A 16,703-nucleotide genomic window follows, 5' to 3' on the forward strand; every position below is an offset into this window, starting at 1 on the left:
GTGGACTGGATTAGGAAAGGAGTCAAAAATAATAAATAATGTGACACTCAGCATTTGCGTAGAGGGCATAGAAAAAAAAATGCCCCGGGGATTAGTCATACCCAGTGTGGGGTTTATCAGCAAAGGTATTCCATGCTCCACTATCACACTGTCGCAGATAGTGGCATGACTACTGACTCGTAAAAGGACTCCTGCGGGACAAATGTTTGGCACCTCGCGTCTCGCCAAAAACCGGAAAAGTAGTTTTTGGGACGTAAAACCAATAACATTATTGTTTAAAGTAACAGTGGGGAAATTGTACCCAATTGTCAGAATACAGTATATTCAAACCTCTAATATACCTAAACAGATATATAGTAAATCTGCAGTGCTCTTAACTACGCTATCATGGGATATAAACGTTATGGTTTGATCCGTACTGAATTGCCGTCACAATAATAATTAAACGTATCTTTTAATGGTCCACCTTTTCAATACTTCATGCAATGTTTACATTGCATTTTAAATCTTGGAACTAGTTTCAGCCTTGGCTGGGCATCATCAGCCATAATACAAAACTGTACAAACACATCTAATGACTAAAACACACGTAAAACACAAATGGCGTTAAAAGGTATTAACAGGATCTGGGATTAACTATAGTCCGCCTCCGTGGTGTAGTGGTTAGTGTGATTAGCTGCCACCCCCGGAGGGCAGGGTTCGATTCCTGGCTCAGCCACGAAATTTGAAAAGTGGTACGAGAGGTGTAACGTGGTCCATTCAGCCTCGGGAGGTCAACTGAGTAGAGGCGGGTCCGATTCCCACCTCAGCTATCCTGGAAGTGGTTTTCCGTGGTTTCCCACTTCTCCTCCAGGCAAATGCCGGGATGGTACATAACTTAAGGCCACGGCCGCTTCATTCCCTCTTCCTGCCTATCCCTTCCAATCTTCCCATCTCTCGCAAGGCCCCTGTTCAGCATAGCAGGTGAGACGGCCTCGGCGAGGTACTGGTCATCCTCCCCAGTTGTATCCCTGACCCAGAGTCTGAAGCTCCAGGACACTGCCCTTCAGGCTGTGGAGGTGGGATCCCTCGTTGAGACAGAGGAAAAAACCGATCCTGGAGAGTAAACTGATAGAAGAAGAAGAAGGAATTAACTATGTGCACAACACGTAAAATAGGATGAAAATTAAATAAGGTTCTAAAACCTTTGGATGTGTTGGAACATGTTAAAATACTTCAGTAGTGCTTCTTGTTAAAATATCTTGCCTCACTAACATACAGGCACACAGTAAGGCCACGCACCAAATCATCATCATCATCATCATCATCATCATCTGTTTACCCTCCAGGTTCGGTTTTTTCCTCGGACTCAGCGAGGGATCCCACCTCTACCGCCTCAAGGGCAGTGTCCTGGAGCTTCAGACTCTTGGTCGAGGGGTACAACTGGGGAGAATGACCAGTACCTCGCCCAGGCGGCCTCACCTGCTATGCTGAACAGGGGCCTTGTGGAGGGATGGGAAGATCGGATGGGATAGGCAAGGAAGAGGGAAGGAAGCGGCCGTGGCCTTAAGTTAGGTACCATCCCGGCATTCGGCTGGAGGAGAAGTGGGAAACCACGGAAAACCACTTCCAGGATGGCTGAGGTGGGAATCGAACCCACCTCTACTCAGTTGACCTCCCGAGGCTGAGTGGACCCCGTTCCAGCCCTCGTACCACTTTTCAAATTTCGTGGCAGAGCCGGGAATCGAACCCGGACCTCCGGGGGTGGCAGCTAATCACGCTAACCACTACACCACAGAGGCGGGCCACGCACCAAATACCGCAGCGAAAGGTTAATTTCATGGACACCACATTCAATTGCGAATTTGTACCAGTTGCAATCTATGAACGTAAACCTCTGTGGTGTAGTGGTTAGTGTGATTAGCTGCAAACCCCGGAGGTCCGAGTTCGATTTCCGGCTCTGCCACGAAATTTGAAAAGTGGTTGAGGGCTGGAATAGGGTTCACTCAGCCTCGAGACGCCAACTGTGTAGAGTGGGTTCGATTCCCACCTCAGCCATCCTGGAAGTGGTTTTCCGTGGTTTCCCACTTCTCCTCCAGGAAAATGCCAGGATGGTACCTAACTTAAGGCCACGGACGCTTCCTTCCCTCTTTCTTGTCTATCCCTTCCAATCTTCCCATCCCCCGTAAGGCACCTTTTCAGCAGAGCAGGTGAGGTCGCCTGGGCGGGGTACTGGTCATCCCCCCAGTTGTATCCCCCGACCCAGAGTCTGAAACTCCAGGACACTGCCCTTGAGACGTTAGAGGTAGGAGCCCTTGCTGAATCCGAGGGAAAAACCGACCCTGGAGGGTAAACAGATTTAGAACAAGATAACGTTATGACTATGGCGAAGCGTTAGATTTAGAACATTACTAGGCTAGGAAAGACCTAGGAGTTGGAAGGAAGCGGCCGTGGCCTTAATTAAGGTACAGCCCCAGCATTTGCCTAGTGTGAAAATGGGAATCCACGGAAAACCATCTGCAGGGCTACCGACAGTGGGATTCGACCCACTATCTCGCGGATGCAGTTCACTGCCGCGCACCACTAACCGCACGGCCACTCGCCCGGTTTTTTGAAAATCAATCGGTAGGTACAGTAATACATGAATAGTACACCATATTTGCATGAAATAAAACCTCCTGTCCGCCTCTGTGGTGTAGTGGTTAGAGTGATTAGCTGCCAACCCTAGAGGTCCTGGTTCGAACTCCGACTCTACCACGAAATTTGAAGAGTCGTACGAGGTTGGAACGGGGTCCACTCAGCCACGGGAAGTCAACTGAATAGAGGGAGGTTCGATTCCCTCCTCAGCCGTCCTCGAAGTGGTTTTCCGTGGTTTCCCACTTCTCTAATCAAGTACCGGGTTGGTACCTACCTTAAAGCCACGGCCGCTTCGTTCCCTCTTACTTGTTTATCCCTTCTAATCTCCCCCCCCCCAGAGAGCCCCTGCTCAGCTTAGAAGATGACGGAGCCCGGGCGAGGTACTGGTCCTCCTCCTCAGTTGTATGCCCCGACACAATCACACTGCCCTTGAGGCGGTAGAGATAATGTCTCTCGCTAAGCCCGATGGAAAAACTAACCCTGGAGGGTAAACGTATAAAGTACAAGAAGAAAAGGAATATATTTGTTTTTTATGTATCTTCAAACTGAATACCGAGGGTTCGAAACTGAACCAGTTATATCTCTAACCTCCAACGCTTCGCCGTCGTTAAACAAACACTGTTTGCTGCGGATAGCAATGCGAGTTGGTGAGAGGAATGACACAGCATGCGATTGACGTGCAGTCAGTTGGCACGATTTGGTTCATAACATTCTGTGGAGTAGGAAACGTTCGTTGTGCGATGGTGGTGTAATGGTGAGCATAGTTGCCTTCCAAGCAGTTGATCCGGGTTCGATTCCCGGCCGTCGCATGGAATTTTGAAGGATTTGCACGTGACACGTATTCCTCAACATGCAGCAGTTTCAAGGAATCAAAATATTTCTTGTTCTGGATGTTCTGTCCGGAATTTATTATCGGAACTAAATTTCTAAAATTGCTCTTCTTATGAAAATAAGATATTTCCTTTAAACATGGGACGACGCTAACAGATACCCTATTCCCGATTTTTTTTCTTTACGTCGCACCGACACAGATAGGTCTTATGGGGACGATGGGACAGGGAACGGCTAGGAGTGGGAAGGAAGCGGCCGGGGCCTTAATTAACGTACAGCCCCAGCATTTGCCTGGCGTGAAAATGGGAACCACGGAATACCATTTTCAAGGCTACCGACAGTGGGGTTCGAACCTACTATCTCCCGAATACTGGATACTGGCGCACGTAAGCGACTGCAGCTATCAGTAGAAGTTATATTTAAGGTTTTAAGGTGCTAAACTTTCCTATTATTTTAATGTCAAAACGAACTCTTCTTCTTGTTCTTATCTGTTTACCCCCGGCCTCATGGCTAAATGGTTAGCGTGTTGGCCTTTTGTCACGGGGTCCCGTTTTCGATTAACCACCATTAGTTAATTTCGCTGGCACTGGGGCTGGGTGTATGTGTCGTCTTCATCGTCATTTCATCCTCATCACGACGCGCAGGTCGCCTACAGGAGTCAAATCAAAAGACCTGTACCTGGCAAGCCGAACATGTCCTCGGACACTCCCGACACTAAAAGCCATACACTATTTCATTTCATCTATTTACTCTCCAGGGTAGGTTTTTCCCTCGGACTCAACCTCCCACCTCAACCGTCTCAAGGGCAGTGTCCTGGAGCTTCAGACCCTGAGTCTGGGGATACAACTGGGGAGGATGAGCAGTATCTTGCCCAGGCGGCCTCACCTGCTATACTGAACAGGGGCCTTGCGGGAGATGGGACGATTGGAAGGGATAAACAAGGAACCGGGAAGGAAGCGACCGTGGCCTTAAGCTAGGTACCATCCCGGCATTTGCCTGTAGGAGATGTGGGAAACCACAGAACGCCACTTCCAGGATGTCTGAGGTAGGAATCGAACAAATCTCTATTCAGTTGAGCTCCCGAGGCTGAGTGTACCGAGATCCAGCCCTCGTGCCACTTTTCGAATTTCGTGGCAGAGCCGGGAATCAAACCCGGGCCTTCGGTGATGTCATCTAATCATACTAACCACTAAACTATGAAGTGTTCTGCTGAACTATAATTCAAACGAATTATGAAACTGCTCTTGAAGCGGTAGAGATGGGATTCCTCCCTGAGTCCGAGGGAGGAATAGCCCTGAGGTAAACGGATTAAGAAGGAAAACATATTTTCTTTATAAGAAGGCACATTTAAAAATCCATTTTGATAATTCGTTCGTTCGTACGTAATCTGTTTACCCTCCAGGGTCGGTTTTTCCCTCGGACTCAGCGAGGGATCCCACCTCTACCGCCTCAATGGCAGTGTCCTGGAGATTCAGACTTTGGGTCAGGGATACAACTGGGGAGAATGACCAGTACCTCGCCCTGGCGGCCTCACCTGCTATGTTGAACAGGGGTCTTGTGGGGGGATGGGAAGTTGGAAGGGATAGACAAGGAAGAGGGAAGGAAGCGGCCGTGGCCTTAAGTTAGGTAACATCCCGTTTAGGAGAAGTGTGCAACTACGGAAAACCACTTCCATGATGACAGGTGAGAATCGAACCCACCTCTACTCAGTTGATCTCCCGAGGCTGAGTGAACCCCGTTCCAGCCCTCGTACCACTTTTCAAATTTTGTGGCAGAGCCGGGAATCGAACCCGGACCTCCGGGAGTAGCAGCTAATCACGCTAACCACTACACCACTGAGGCGGACTTTTGATAATTCATCACCATCATCATCATCTGTTTACCCTCCAGGTTCGGCTTTTCCCTCGGACTCTGCGAGGGATCCCACCTCTACCGCCTCAAGGGCAGTGTCCTGGAGCTTCAGACTCTTGGGATACAACTGGGGAGAATGACTAGTACCTCGCCCAGGCGGCCTCACCTGCTATGCTGAACAGGGGCCTTGTGGAGGGATGGGAAGATTGGAAGGGATAGACAAGGAAGAGGGAAGGAAGCGGCCGTGGCCTCAAGTTAGGTACCATCCCGGCATTCGCCTGGAGGAGAAGTGGGAAACCACGGAAAACCACTTCCAGGATGGCTGAGGTGGGAATCGAACCCACCTCTACTCAGTTGACCTCCCGAGGCTGAGTGGACCCCGTGCCAGCCCTCGTACCACTTTTCAAATTTCGTGGTAGAGCCGGGAATCGAACCCGGGCCTCCGGGGGGTGGCAGCTAATCACGCTAATCACTACACCACAGAGGCGGACACTTGCGATAATTTCGGACAGAAATATCGGGATTTTTTTTTTTAGTTCAGTGTATTGCTGAATAAACGTCTTCGGACAATGAAGTTCATCATATGCATCTTGAGGAATATGTATCACGTGGAATACGTCCCTCAAAATTAAATGCGATGGCCGGGAATCGAACCCGGATCAACTGCTTGGAAGGCAACTATGCTCACCATTACACCACCATCGCTCAACTATTGCTACTAGCGCCACAGAATGTTATAAAACCGATCGTGCAAATGACTGCACGACAATCGCATGTTGTGTCATTCCTCTCTCTAACGCGTATTCTTATCCGCCACAAATCGTATGTCTGTTTAACTGTGGCATAACGTTATGACGTCCGCCTCTGTGGTGTAGTGGTTAGTATGATTAGCTGCCACCCCCGGAGGCCCGGGTTCGACTCCCGGCACTGCCACGAAATTTAAAAGTGGTACGAGGGCTGGAACGTGTCAACTTAGCCTCGGGAGGTCAAGTGCGTAGAGGTGGGTTCGATTCCCACCTCAGCCATCCTAGAAGTGGTTTTCCGTTGTTTCCCACTTCTCCTCCATGCAAATGCCAGGATGGTACGTGACTTAACGCCGCGGCCGCTTCCTTCCCTCTTTCTTGTCTATCCCTTCCAATCTACCCATCCCCTGCAAAGCTCCTGTTCAGCATAGCAGGTGAGGTCGTCTGGGCTAGGTACTGGTCATCCTTCCCAGTTGTATCCCCCGACCCAGAGTCTCGCGCTCACGGACACTGCCCTTGAGGCGTTAGAGGTAGGATCCCTTGCTGAATCCGAGGGAAAAGCCGACCATGGAGGGTAAACAGATAAATAATAAGAATAAGAAGCAATCTATGAACTGCCAGCCATAACAGTTTTTAAGATAGTAACAAGAAGCACTACTGAAACATTTTAACCACTTTTCAAATTTCGTGGCAGAGCCGTAAATCGAACCCGGACCTCTGGGGGAATCACGCTAACCACTATATCACAGAGGCGGACACCGTTAGAAACTAACTCCCTTTTTAACCTCTGAATTTAGATCTCTGGTTCGTGGGAATTCATGTCTGTATTCTATACTAAAAATAATAAATATACCTTGTAACATTTTTACTAACAAAATTCCAACGTGATGGCGTGGAATCGAAACCGAATCAACTGTTTGGAAGGCAACTATGTTCCTCACAGACAGAATCAACAGTATTATAACCTGGTTCATACTTATTCCTCTGCTGGCAGGATGTAGTATTTACAGTGCCCTATGTCTTCTGGTATGGGCTAGAATAAATTTGTTACTTTCAGTGATCTGTCTCAGTCTCATCCTTGGCTTTGACAATCTGAAAATGACCGAGGTATGAGCGATTCTAGTATTACCGTTCTTTCTACAGGCAGTTCCTGTTATGAAATGTGCGAAAATATCGCTCATAGGGTAAGTTGGTACATGCATTTCAGTGGTTTTAGCAGACTGATATGTAATAGCAACTTCTTGCTAGGTGAGGAAAGCAACGGGAAATTAGATCACTGCTCATTTCCATAGTATGCCTCTTCAGTGACACCTAGGCTATCTATGACAGCTGTAGAAGATCAAAGCAGACTTCGGGCTGAATACCCAACATACAACGTACAGGTCGTTCTTATTTACTGTTCTGCAATCACGTACTCCAGTAATATTCTCTTCCTCAAGTCAGTCCAGTTATTTTCATCAAACATTGCATGTTCTACTTAAAATGATCCTCCAGTTGCGTCGATGAAAGTGGTGGTAGCATTTCATCTTCTTCTCAATTTCAGATTAGATTGACAATATTAGTTCGGAGAGTATACGGGTCAGCATTCGGGAGACAAATGCTTTGGAATGTTGACTTCATCCAATCTCGAAATAATTTTCGATGGTGCCCTCTTTAATTTCAAGAAAATATTGTGGAATAGAACATTTTTATGGGTTCCAGGAGATTACAACTTGAGAATTTCATACAGTAGTTGGTTCCGAAACATGTTCTAGTTTTAGGTATGACTTTTTAATACTGTTAAATGGTCAGTTTTTATTGAATAGGTGGAACCTTTATAACAAAATCCTTTAAAGAATTAATTTTTGCATATTCTCCGAAATTTCCCAACATATCTAGCCAATGCGACATCCAAAGTTAACATTAAAGTGAAATGCAAATCGTAGAAGATTATGAATTATTTCTATACACAGAGTCCGTAAATATCAAGAATCTGGATGATTCCCTTACGGCCATTCGGAATAGTCTTTACAAATACTTATTTTCCTCCACCTCGTACCTTTTTACGAATAATTTTTCCGTTTTGCTCCACAGTCTGAATCTCAATATTCACAAGAGAAACGATATTCTTCGCATCAATGCCTTTGTACCCCATCAGCTATCTTCTCTAAAGTTTACAAAAATTAGAGGCCTTGAAGAGGGTAATCCGTTTACGGTTCAGGCTTGGCTTTTCCCTCGGGCATTTTGTGACGTACACTCTTGCCCACAGATGTGCGACAATATGTGACGTGCCGGATCACCTTAATTTTAATATAAATAAATGCTCGCTCATTTATTTATTTCCCTGGCCGTCAAACTTATCAACGTTAAAAGTACATATCCAGCTATATGGACATTCCAGTTCAACATTACTACCTTTTTTTCGGATTTTACTGCAATATCTGGTGGACTTAGAAAATTTTTCCTCTACTTTAAAAAACTAAAAGTTTCCTTCTGAATTCAACTTCTGCAAACATAAAGACATGACTTCAACAGTTACTACAAGAATTTTGAAACTGGATCCAATCATTTTAAGAAAATTTGTTGGTAAATACTCCTGCAATTAACTTCCATATCAACATCATAGCTTGGACCTTATGTTGAAATAAAAGTTTATGTTCTTCTGTGTTACCCCTTGGAGGGACTTTTTTTGGGGGGGGGGGAGGTCTGTACCGGGCGGTACACCTCCACGTCGCTAATTCAAACCTTGCGCCAGTTGAAACTCCCCTACTGGAGGAAGTCTGAACTTTATCTAAGGTGTTAATTTTCAAGTTTCTCAGAAGATGTCACTACTTGGAAATTTTGAAGTTTCTGAACTGGGTCGTTTTCGATGTATTTTTGTTTTGCCTGTAGTAAGAAGTGTGAACTTTCTCTTCTAGAGGACACTACTGAAGAACTACACTGGTGCACCTTAGTGCGAAGTGAAAGAACTGTTTTTTGGAGAAAATTTGAATTCATAAGTTTGTTCTTTGTTAAATTTCTTGCAGTCATGGTTTAAGTTGGCAATATTAACCCTTTCTTTCCCCTTGTTTTGAATTTAGCCAATCCAGAATTTCTTTAGTTAATTTATGACCAATCAGGTGTATCTTCCCCAAAGGGAATATGTTGCTTAACCCTAGCCAATAAAATGATTGTGGGCGGGTGTTCTCATTCCTGAAACGCCTCGAACTTTCCGCGAGAGTATATAAACTGCTGATTTTCGGGTCTCCGCGCCACTCCAGTAACACCTTTTGGTGTGTAAAGTACATAGCAGGGGGCGGGAAGCGCCTCTTTCTTCGGGCAGCAGTTCAACAACAAGGTAATGGCCGTTTAATAACTTCTTTTCTTGCTAGCTCAGCAGTTTAACTCTCGGGGCAGGTCCGATGCTTTTCCACCATGTAACCTTTCCCTAAAATGTAAAGACTCTTAGTATCTATTCTCTCTTAAGCTGCATATTGGGATAGAGAGTGCTTAACCCTCTCGAGCTCCCACTCATATTGCATTGAGGTGAACTTATTTTTTTCTCAACCGTTTCTTCCTTAACGTAATGTAAATTGTTTCATTCTAAAGTCACCTCCGTAGTATGGGATTAGCCCTTGCATTAGCGGCCTAGAGCCAGATTAGGTTTTAAACAAAATGTATTAGGAGTGCAGATCGCCTCCTCTCAAATTGGTATTTTAGAGGCCATGTAATTAACCTTTTCTCACTTAATAGGCCTCAGTAGGTTGGGTATTTTACCCCTGTGTTTATGTCCTTAGAGGACAACTTGAAGGTGGAGTTTGGTGTGGCCTTTTATAGGCTTGAACGTTGAGAGCGGTTTGCTCTTTTTGAAATTTGGTTCTGCGTGCCTCGAGGAGGCTTTACTGTGTAATTTGGAGCAAGTGCTCCTGGGCATGAATGGGGTTTTCTGCCTCTCTGTTGAAACTTGTTTTGGGGTAAAGCTGGGCTAATTGCTCAAGAATTGTGAGTTCGGGGCTCGAAGCCCAAATCCTGTAAATACTGTAATTGTACTTTTGTTGCCTTGCTACTCTGTACCTGCCATGCTTGTTATTTCTTGATTTTGCAAAGAAAATATAACCTTGTTAAATTTTAAATTAACTTTAATTTCGTAGCCTGAGACCTGTTCACCCCCGCACCTTCTTTCACCTCTGCTGTTCCACAGATACCTCGGAACAATAATAATACGTAATGAGACTTTAAATACTCCCACTAACCATTAAGTATACACTAAGAATGTCAGAATGTACCAATCAAAATAACTATTTATTAGGATGAAAATCGTGACGGCGTATTTACGAAATCTGAACTTACGGAAAAAAATTGAATGAAGTAAACTTTAGGAAAATGAACTGTTTCGCGGAGACTTGCAGTAATTTATGCCATTAGCTCACCATTTGTAGACTCTGTTATCTGGACACTTTCGATGTAGCAGCTGTATTTTGATGGACCTCTCGTACAGGCGTCGTCATCTCTCGTTGTAGGTACCAGTCCTATTTCTGATTCATGCATAGGCCACTAACTGGACTACTCCTTTAGAATTGCAGTCTAACGTCTTTATTGACTACAAAGCCTGGCAGGGGAGAAAATTCTCCTAAGTAAATTTACAGTTTACCGCCTATGATCTCAGCCATCCTACCGCAACAACGACTTTTTTCAACTAATCATAAGGACATTGGAACATTATACTTCATTTTTGGTGCTTGAGCAGGAATGGTGGGTACATCTCTCCGCTTGTTAATTCGAGCTGAGCTAGGACAACCAGGTTACTTGATTGGTGATGACCAAATTTATAATGTAATCGTCAAGACTTTCCTGACTTTAACACTTCCTATGATACTCATTACATAATGTGGCAATGAGCCCTAATTTCAATATCAAAACCACCTTAGGTTACGTTCATGGAGAGAATACACTTGTATTCTTCCGTATTACTGAATTGTAGCGTAAATAAAACGTGACAATCTCCTGTTCTAGACAAGTCAAAACCGGTCTCTCGTTGACTTTATCTCTCGACATTGAGATAACCAGGTCTCAATGAGAGTAATTTTGAGTAATACTCCACTCAGATGCGAAGTGATCTACGCAATGAAGACCTTCTCCCATATCAAGACGTTCTCCGATGTAAAAGAAAGACGTACAGCCCTTCTCCGATGTTAAGCAAAGACTCGACCAGAATAGACAGATGCTCTCCAGCTCTTGTCGTTGATGTACATTGGCTCCAAAATCCCCCTCCATTTACCATATCGCATGGTCCAGTAAGATGTGATGTTCTATACCTTCTCCTATCCATCGCTGTATACCCATCATCTTGTTTCTTAACGTTCAATCACATAGGTTGAAATTACGCAGGCAATCGAAGCGTCTTATTTCGAACTTCGAAAAGTAGGCGTTAACAAGTTTAACTGTCCCTTAAGAATATAGAGTGGGGTAAGCAATATTGAAAGTTTGATGACGTATTTCTCCTGGTAAAGGGCTAATATTAGCATGTCGTGTCCGGTCACCTGACCTCGGCTACTGGAAATTTACTGCAAGCTATAAATACAGGTGATGTTGTAATACCTTACTCGAGAAATAGTTCGTTCAGAATACGATATTGCCGTGATACAAAGAAATGAGATGATAATGTGAAATGGATGACTAAAAACCCTATATATAAACATAATAATTTAAAATGACCTACCACGAATTAAATATGTACATCTTTCCAATTAATTACACAAATTGATAACTTTGTACATGCTGTGATGTTCAAAACATCACAACCTCTACCGCTTCAAGGACAGTGTCCTGGAGCGTGAGACTTTGGGTCGGGGATACAACCGGGTGGAGAACCAGCACCTCGCTCAGACGACCTCACTTGCTATGCTGAACAGAGGCCTGTGGTAGGCGAGGGTGGGAAGATTGGAAGGGATAGACAAGGAAGAGGGAAGGAAGTGGTCGTGGCCTTGAGATGGGTACCATCCCGGTATTTGTCTGGAGGAGAAGTGGGGAACCACGGAAAACCATTTCGAGGATGGCTGAGTTGAGAATTGAAACCCCCTCTACTAATTTGACCTCCCAAGGCTGAGTGGGCCCCGTTGTGGCCCTCGTACCACTTTTTATATTTTGTGGCAGAGCCGAGAATCGAACCCGGGCCTCCGGGGGTGGCAATTAATCACACTAACCGCTACACCACATAGGCGGACGAAGAAGATAACTAATTCGTCTAAGGCGGCATTTATTTTTAATTTGTTATGATAGTCACTACTCACAACCTGGCATAGACACGGCAACTGTTTATGTTTTTCAATCACCGCCAAAAAATAAGGTCACGCGCTGACATACTTCGCAACACGTAGTAGATCCGACGGGACGGTATCTTCCAAATGACTGACACTACTTGGAATAAAACTATCCTACTGAAGTACCAAATCTCAATCACATAGGAGACTTCAGATAAAAGCGTTTCCTTGCATCAATACCAAGCTCTGGCCTAGCAGTCTTTTACTCGCTCGTCAAACCTCATTCAGTTCAAGCATAGCGTCACATATGCTGCCAACACATAACCTTTTCATGACCATGAGAGACTGATGATAAAATGTCACATGTAGACGTGCCTTTAGAATAGCAAGAACGTTTTAACTAATGAGCACCTACGTGATCATCAGGGTTTTCTTCTTTTTTGCTAATTGCTTTACGTCGCACCAACACAGATAGGTCTTATGGCGGCGATGTGATAGGAAAGGCCTAGGAGTGGGAAGGAAGCGGCCGTGGCCTTAATTAAGGTACATCCCCAGCATTTGCCCGGTGTGAAAATGGGAAAACACGAAAAACCATCTTCAGGACTGCCGACGGTGGGGTTCGAACCCACTATCTCCCGAATACTGGATACTGGCCGCAAGTAAGCAACTGCAGCTATCGAGCTCGGTCCAGGGTACTTTTACATGCTAACGTGAACGATATGAACTGGTATGTATTTTCAAATTTTCAAACATCTTCCTTCACTGGGATTGAACTTGCAAATGTTGGCACAAGACGCTAGCACGGCAATCGCTCGGCCACGTTAACAATAACAACTTGCGGCACAAACAGCCCATTAAGAGCCTAGGCTTCGCAAAACGAATGCTACCCAGCCAGATGGTCTGCAGACATCTTTGCAATCACTAGTTCACTACCTGTTCTCTTATGTTTTATTCTAGGCCATTCAATCCCCTCCTGGCGCAAAAACCTCCCCAGTTTCTTCATAACTCCTCTGTCACCTACAGTCCTCATGCAAATTGGTTCTACAACACTTTTCATGACATCACACCATCTGGTTAAAGGGCATTCCTTGCCTCGCTGTCCATCTCTGGATGAACCATACAGTTATCATCCCTGTCCATTTCATGGCACCCTTCTCACTGCCTACTCCACTTATGACTCCAGATTTCTCTTTCAACATCCTTTACTCCGGTCTTGAGCCTGATTTCAGTGTTTCGCAGACTGTTCTTCAGCGGAACTCCTAGCAGACTCGTTCCCATTACTATGTGTTCAACTATCTGTTTATTAGAGATCAAATCTGAGCACTACAAAGGCTCTCATATAAACTGCCGAAACGGCGTTTTTACTCTCCGATCCGTAAGCTACAGCATGGGAGACGCGCGCATAGTTCTTGACCTTGCAAGCAGCCTGCACGTGTTCGACCTGGCAAGTGTCAGTCATTCTGAATCACAGCTGTTAACATGGTGAGTTGCCTGCTGTCATTTCTTGATGGATACAGTACTTTTGCATCCATCTCTTGGCACAGGCCAGAGTAAAGTGTAGCTTCCACTGAAGTCCCAGTCAACATCCATGGCTGTGACAATATGGAAGTTGCTGGGGTATGGGTAGTGCTGAGTAATGACATTCAGAGCATGACTAGTGCATCTGATTATTATGAAAGGTGCTGCTCATAGGGTCAGTCGTGCTGCAATAGTACTTTCTGACCCAGTGAGGAAAACAATAGCAAACTACCTCACTCCTCATCTTGTCTAGTACGCCTCATTTTGGTGCTGCCATTGGTTCTTCGGGTTTCCTTATAACCGCATAACCTTTGGTGGTGCTATTTGAGGATCCAACCAGCCTCTGGGCTGTTGACCTAACAGACAACATGGTGAGACAGTTATCATTGCAATACAGTATTTTCGTATGTAAAAGTTCTGGTTTCATCTTAATTGTCGTGGGAACAGACATAACTCTCGTTTTTGGTATGCAGAAAATCCTAATGGTGTTTATGAAGTCCCTCATTATGATGGGAAGATCGGTGTTTGGTGTGCTGTTAGTGCAAGACGAATAATTGGGCCTACATTTTTTGAGACGACAGTAAATGCAGAGAGGTGCCAAGATGATATTTTGACGCCGTTCTTCCATAAGTTAGCGGGGAAAAAATCGCGTGGGTGGTTTCAGCAAGATTCAGCCTCTGCTCATACAATAGAAGATTCCCTTCTTACAATCTCGCAAGTGCTGGTCTATTTCCCCCTCGTTCTCCAGATCTAACAGTGAGTGATGTTTAGTTGTGGGGTAAGCTGAAAGAAAAAGTGTATCGAACAAATCCTTACACATTGGAGGAAATTTTAAAAAATACGAAAGAAATCACGTCCGCCTCTGTGGTGTAGTGGTTAGTGTGATTATCTGCCACCCCCGGAGGTCCGGGTTCAATTCTCGGCCCTGCCACAAAATTTGAAAAGTGGTACGAGAGCTGGAACGGGGTCCATTCAGCCTCGGGAGGTCAACTGAGTAGAGGTGGGTTCGATTCCCACCTCAGTCATCCTGGAAGTGGTTTTCCGAGGTTTCCCACTTCTCCTCTAGGCAAATGCCGGGATGGTACCTAACTTAAGGCCACGGCCGCTTCCTTCCCTCTTCCTTGTCTATCCCTTCCTTGTCTTCCCATCCCCCACCAAGGCCCCTGTTCAGAATAGCCGGTGAGGCAGCCTGGGCGAGGTACTGGCCATTCTCCCCAGTTGTATCCCCCGACCCGATGTCTGAAGCTCCAGGACACTGCCCTTGAGGCGGTAGAGGTGGGATCCCTCGCTAAGTCCGAGGGAAAAGCCGACCCTGGACGATAAACAGATTAAGAAAGAAAGAAAGAAAGAAAGAAAGAAAGAAAGAAAGAAAGAAAGAAAGAAAGAAAGAAAGAAATCAGAAACATTCCAGTGGCAGAACTCACTCACGTCAGCCAGAATGTGGTAAGATTTCATATAAGATTGAATACACGCTTAAAGCAGGGCGGCCGCGACCTAAGTTCGGCTGAGGCAGCTGCCGTAGCGCAGAATACAAACACCGTGCGTTCGGTCTTAGTTTTTATGAGAGACCCTGTATATGCAAGAACAGACAATACACGCATGCTTAATAGTCCATTTTTTATGGCAATGGAAAAATGAATCTTTAGGATAAAAGTTAATAACCAATACTGACGCCACGCATTTCCTATTCTCCTACTGATCTCTTTGTCCGACTCGTTGGCTGAACGGTCAGCGTACTGGCCTTCGGTTCAGAGGGTCCCGGGTTCGATTCCCGGCCGGGTCGGGGATTTTAACCTTAAATGGTTAATTCCAATGGCACGGGGGCTGGGTGTATGTGTTGTCTTCATCATCATTTCATCCTCATCATGACGCGAAGGTCGCCTATGGGAGTCAACTAGAAAGACCTGCACCTGGCGAGCCGAACCCGTCCTGGGATATCCCGGCACTAAAAGCCATACGACATTTCATTTTACTGATCTCTTTCTCTTGCCTGTTAAGAAATGAAACTGTCTCACCTACATATACATAGCCTTCTTCATATTCTACACAGTTACAATTGAGGACCTGGATGCATTAACAGCGTTAGTAGACTGTTGTTTTGAGAAACAGGAAGTCAAAATTTTAAATTTGAATAACTAAAATATAAATATAAGGTAATATGTTACATAAACATAATATTTAACAATCAGATAAGACATTCTAAAGTTTCCACTCAAATATTTTGAATTGATACACAGAAAAAATGAGTTTAAATTTTCTTAGTGTACGCTGTTATTGCATGGAACTCCGAAACGCTATATAAAAGCAGGTTCTGAGTAATTACACCAGCTGAATATGGATCAGCTATGATTGGAAAATAGGTTTGGATGATACATTGTATTAGGTAATTAACATGATTTTCATTCAGTTTAATTATTCATTTCACTCATACATTGTTACAATCGGAATCACTTTCTGATTTACGGCTCAAACACAAGACTTTTACACATCAGGTTTTTTCTGGTTTTAAGTCCTTAGCTAAGGATAGTATATCACCCCTCTTTTGTGCTTTCACACCTGGCTTATGCATATTACTTAATTGTAAATCATTACGGACAGAACGTCAACCTTTTTATTTATGAACACAACTGGCTGAAAGTTGGAAAAGTATGTCTGAGACACAGTTACAATGCCATTCTTGTAATGAAGCCTCACGTATTTTTGGATTGAAAATGTATACCCTTTTGCAGTAGGTACTCTTAGAAACACGTTTTATAATATTTCTCTTCCAATTACCGGTGTTTTCTCTTCCTTTCCTTCCGTCTACACCTAGGTGTAAAACTTTCATCCAGCTCCTGTTCATCAACAGAAAAAAAAAAAAACAGATCCATTACAATGTGAAATAAAGACTGAATGTATCCCGTGCATCACCTCACTAGCACGCGCC

General features: G+C 44.7%; 2 non-coding genes across 2 annotated transcripts; one reads left to right on the forward strand and one right to left on the reverse strand.

Annotated features, from left to right (window-relative positions):
* Positions 1-3,353: 3,353 nt before the first annotated feature.
* Positions 3,354-3,425, forward strand: TRNAG-UCC (transfer RNA glycine (anticodon UCC)). Its single transcript has one exon. It is a non-coding gene; the product is annotated as a tRNA-Gly (tRNA).
* Positions 3,426-5,931: 2,506 nt separating this feature from the next.
* Positions 5,932-6,003, reverse strand: TRNAG-UCC (transfer RNA glycine (anticodon UCC)). Its single transcript has one exon. It is a non-coding gene; the product is annotated as a tRNA-Gly (tRNA).
* Positions 6,004-16,703: the final 10,700 nt, after the last annotated feature.

This window comes from Anabrus simplex, chromosome 1, assembly GCF_040414725.1.
Source record: "Anabrus simplex isolate iqAnaSimp1 chromosome 1, ASM4041472v1, whole genome shotgun sequence".
Classification (NCBI taxonomy): Eukaryota; Metazoa; Arthropoda; class Insecta; order Orthoptera; family Tettigoniidae; genus Anabrus; species Anabrus simplex.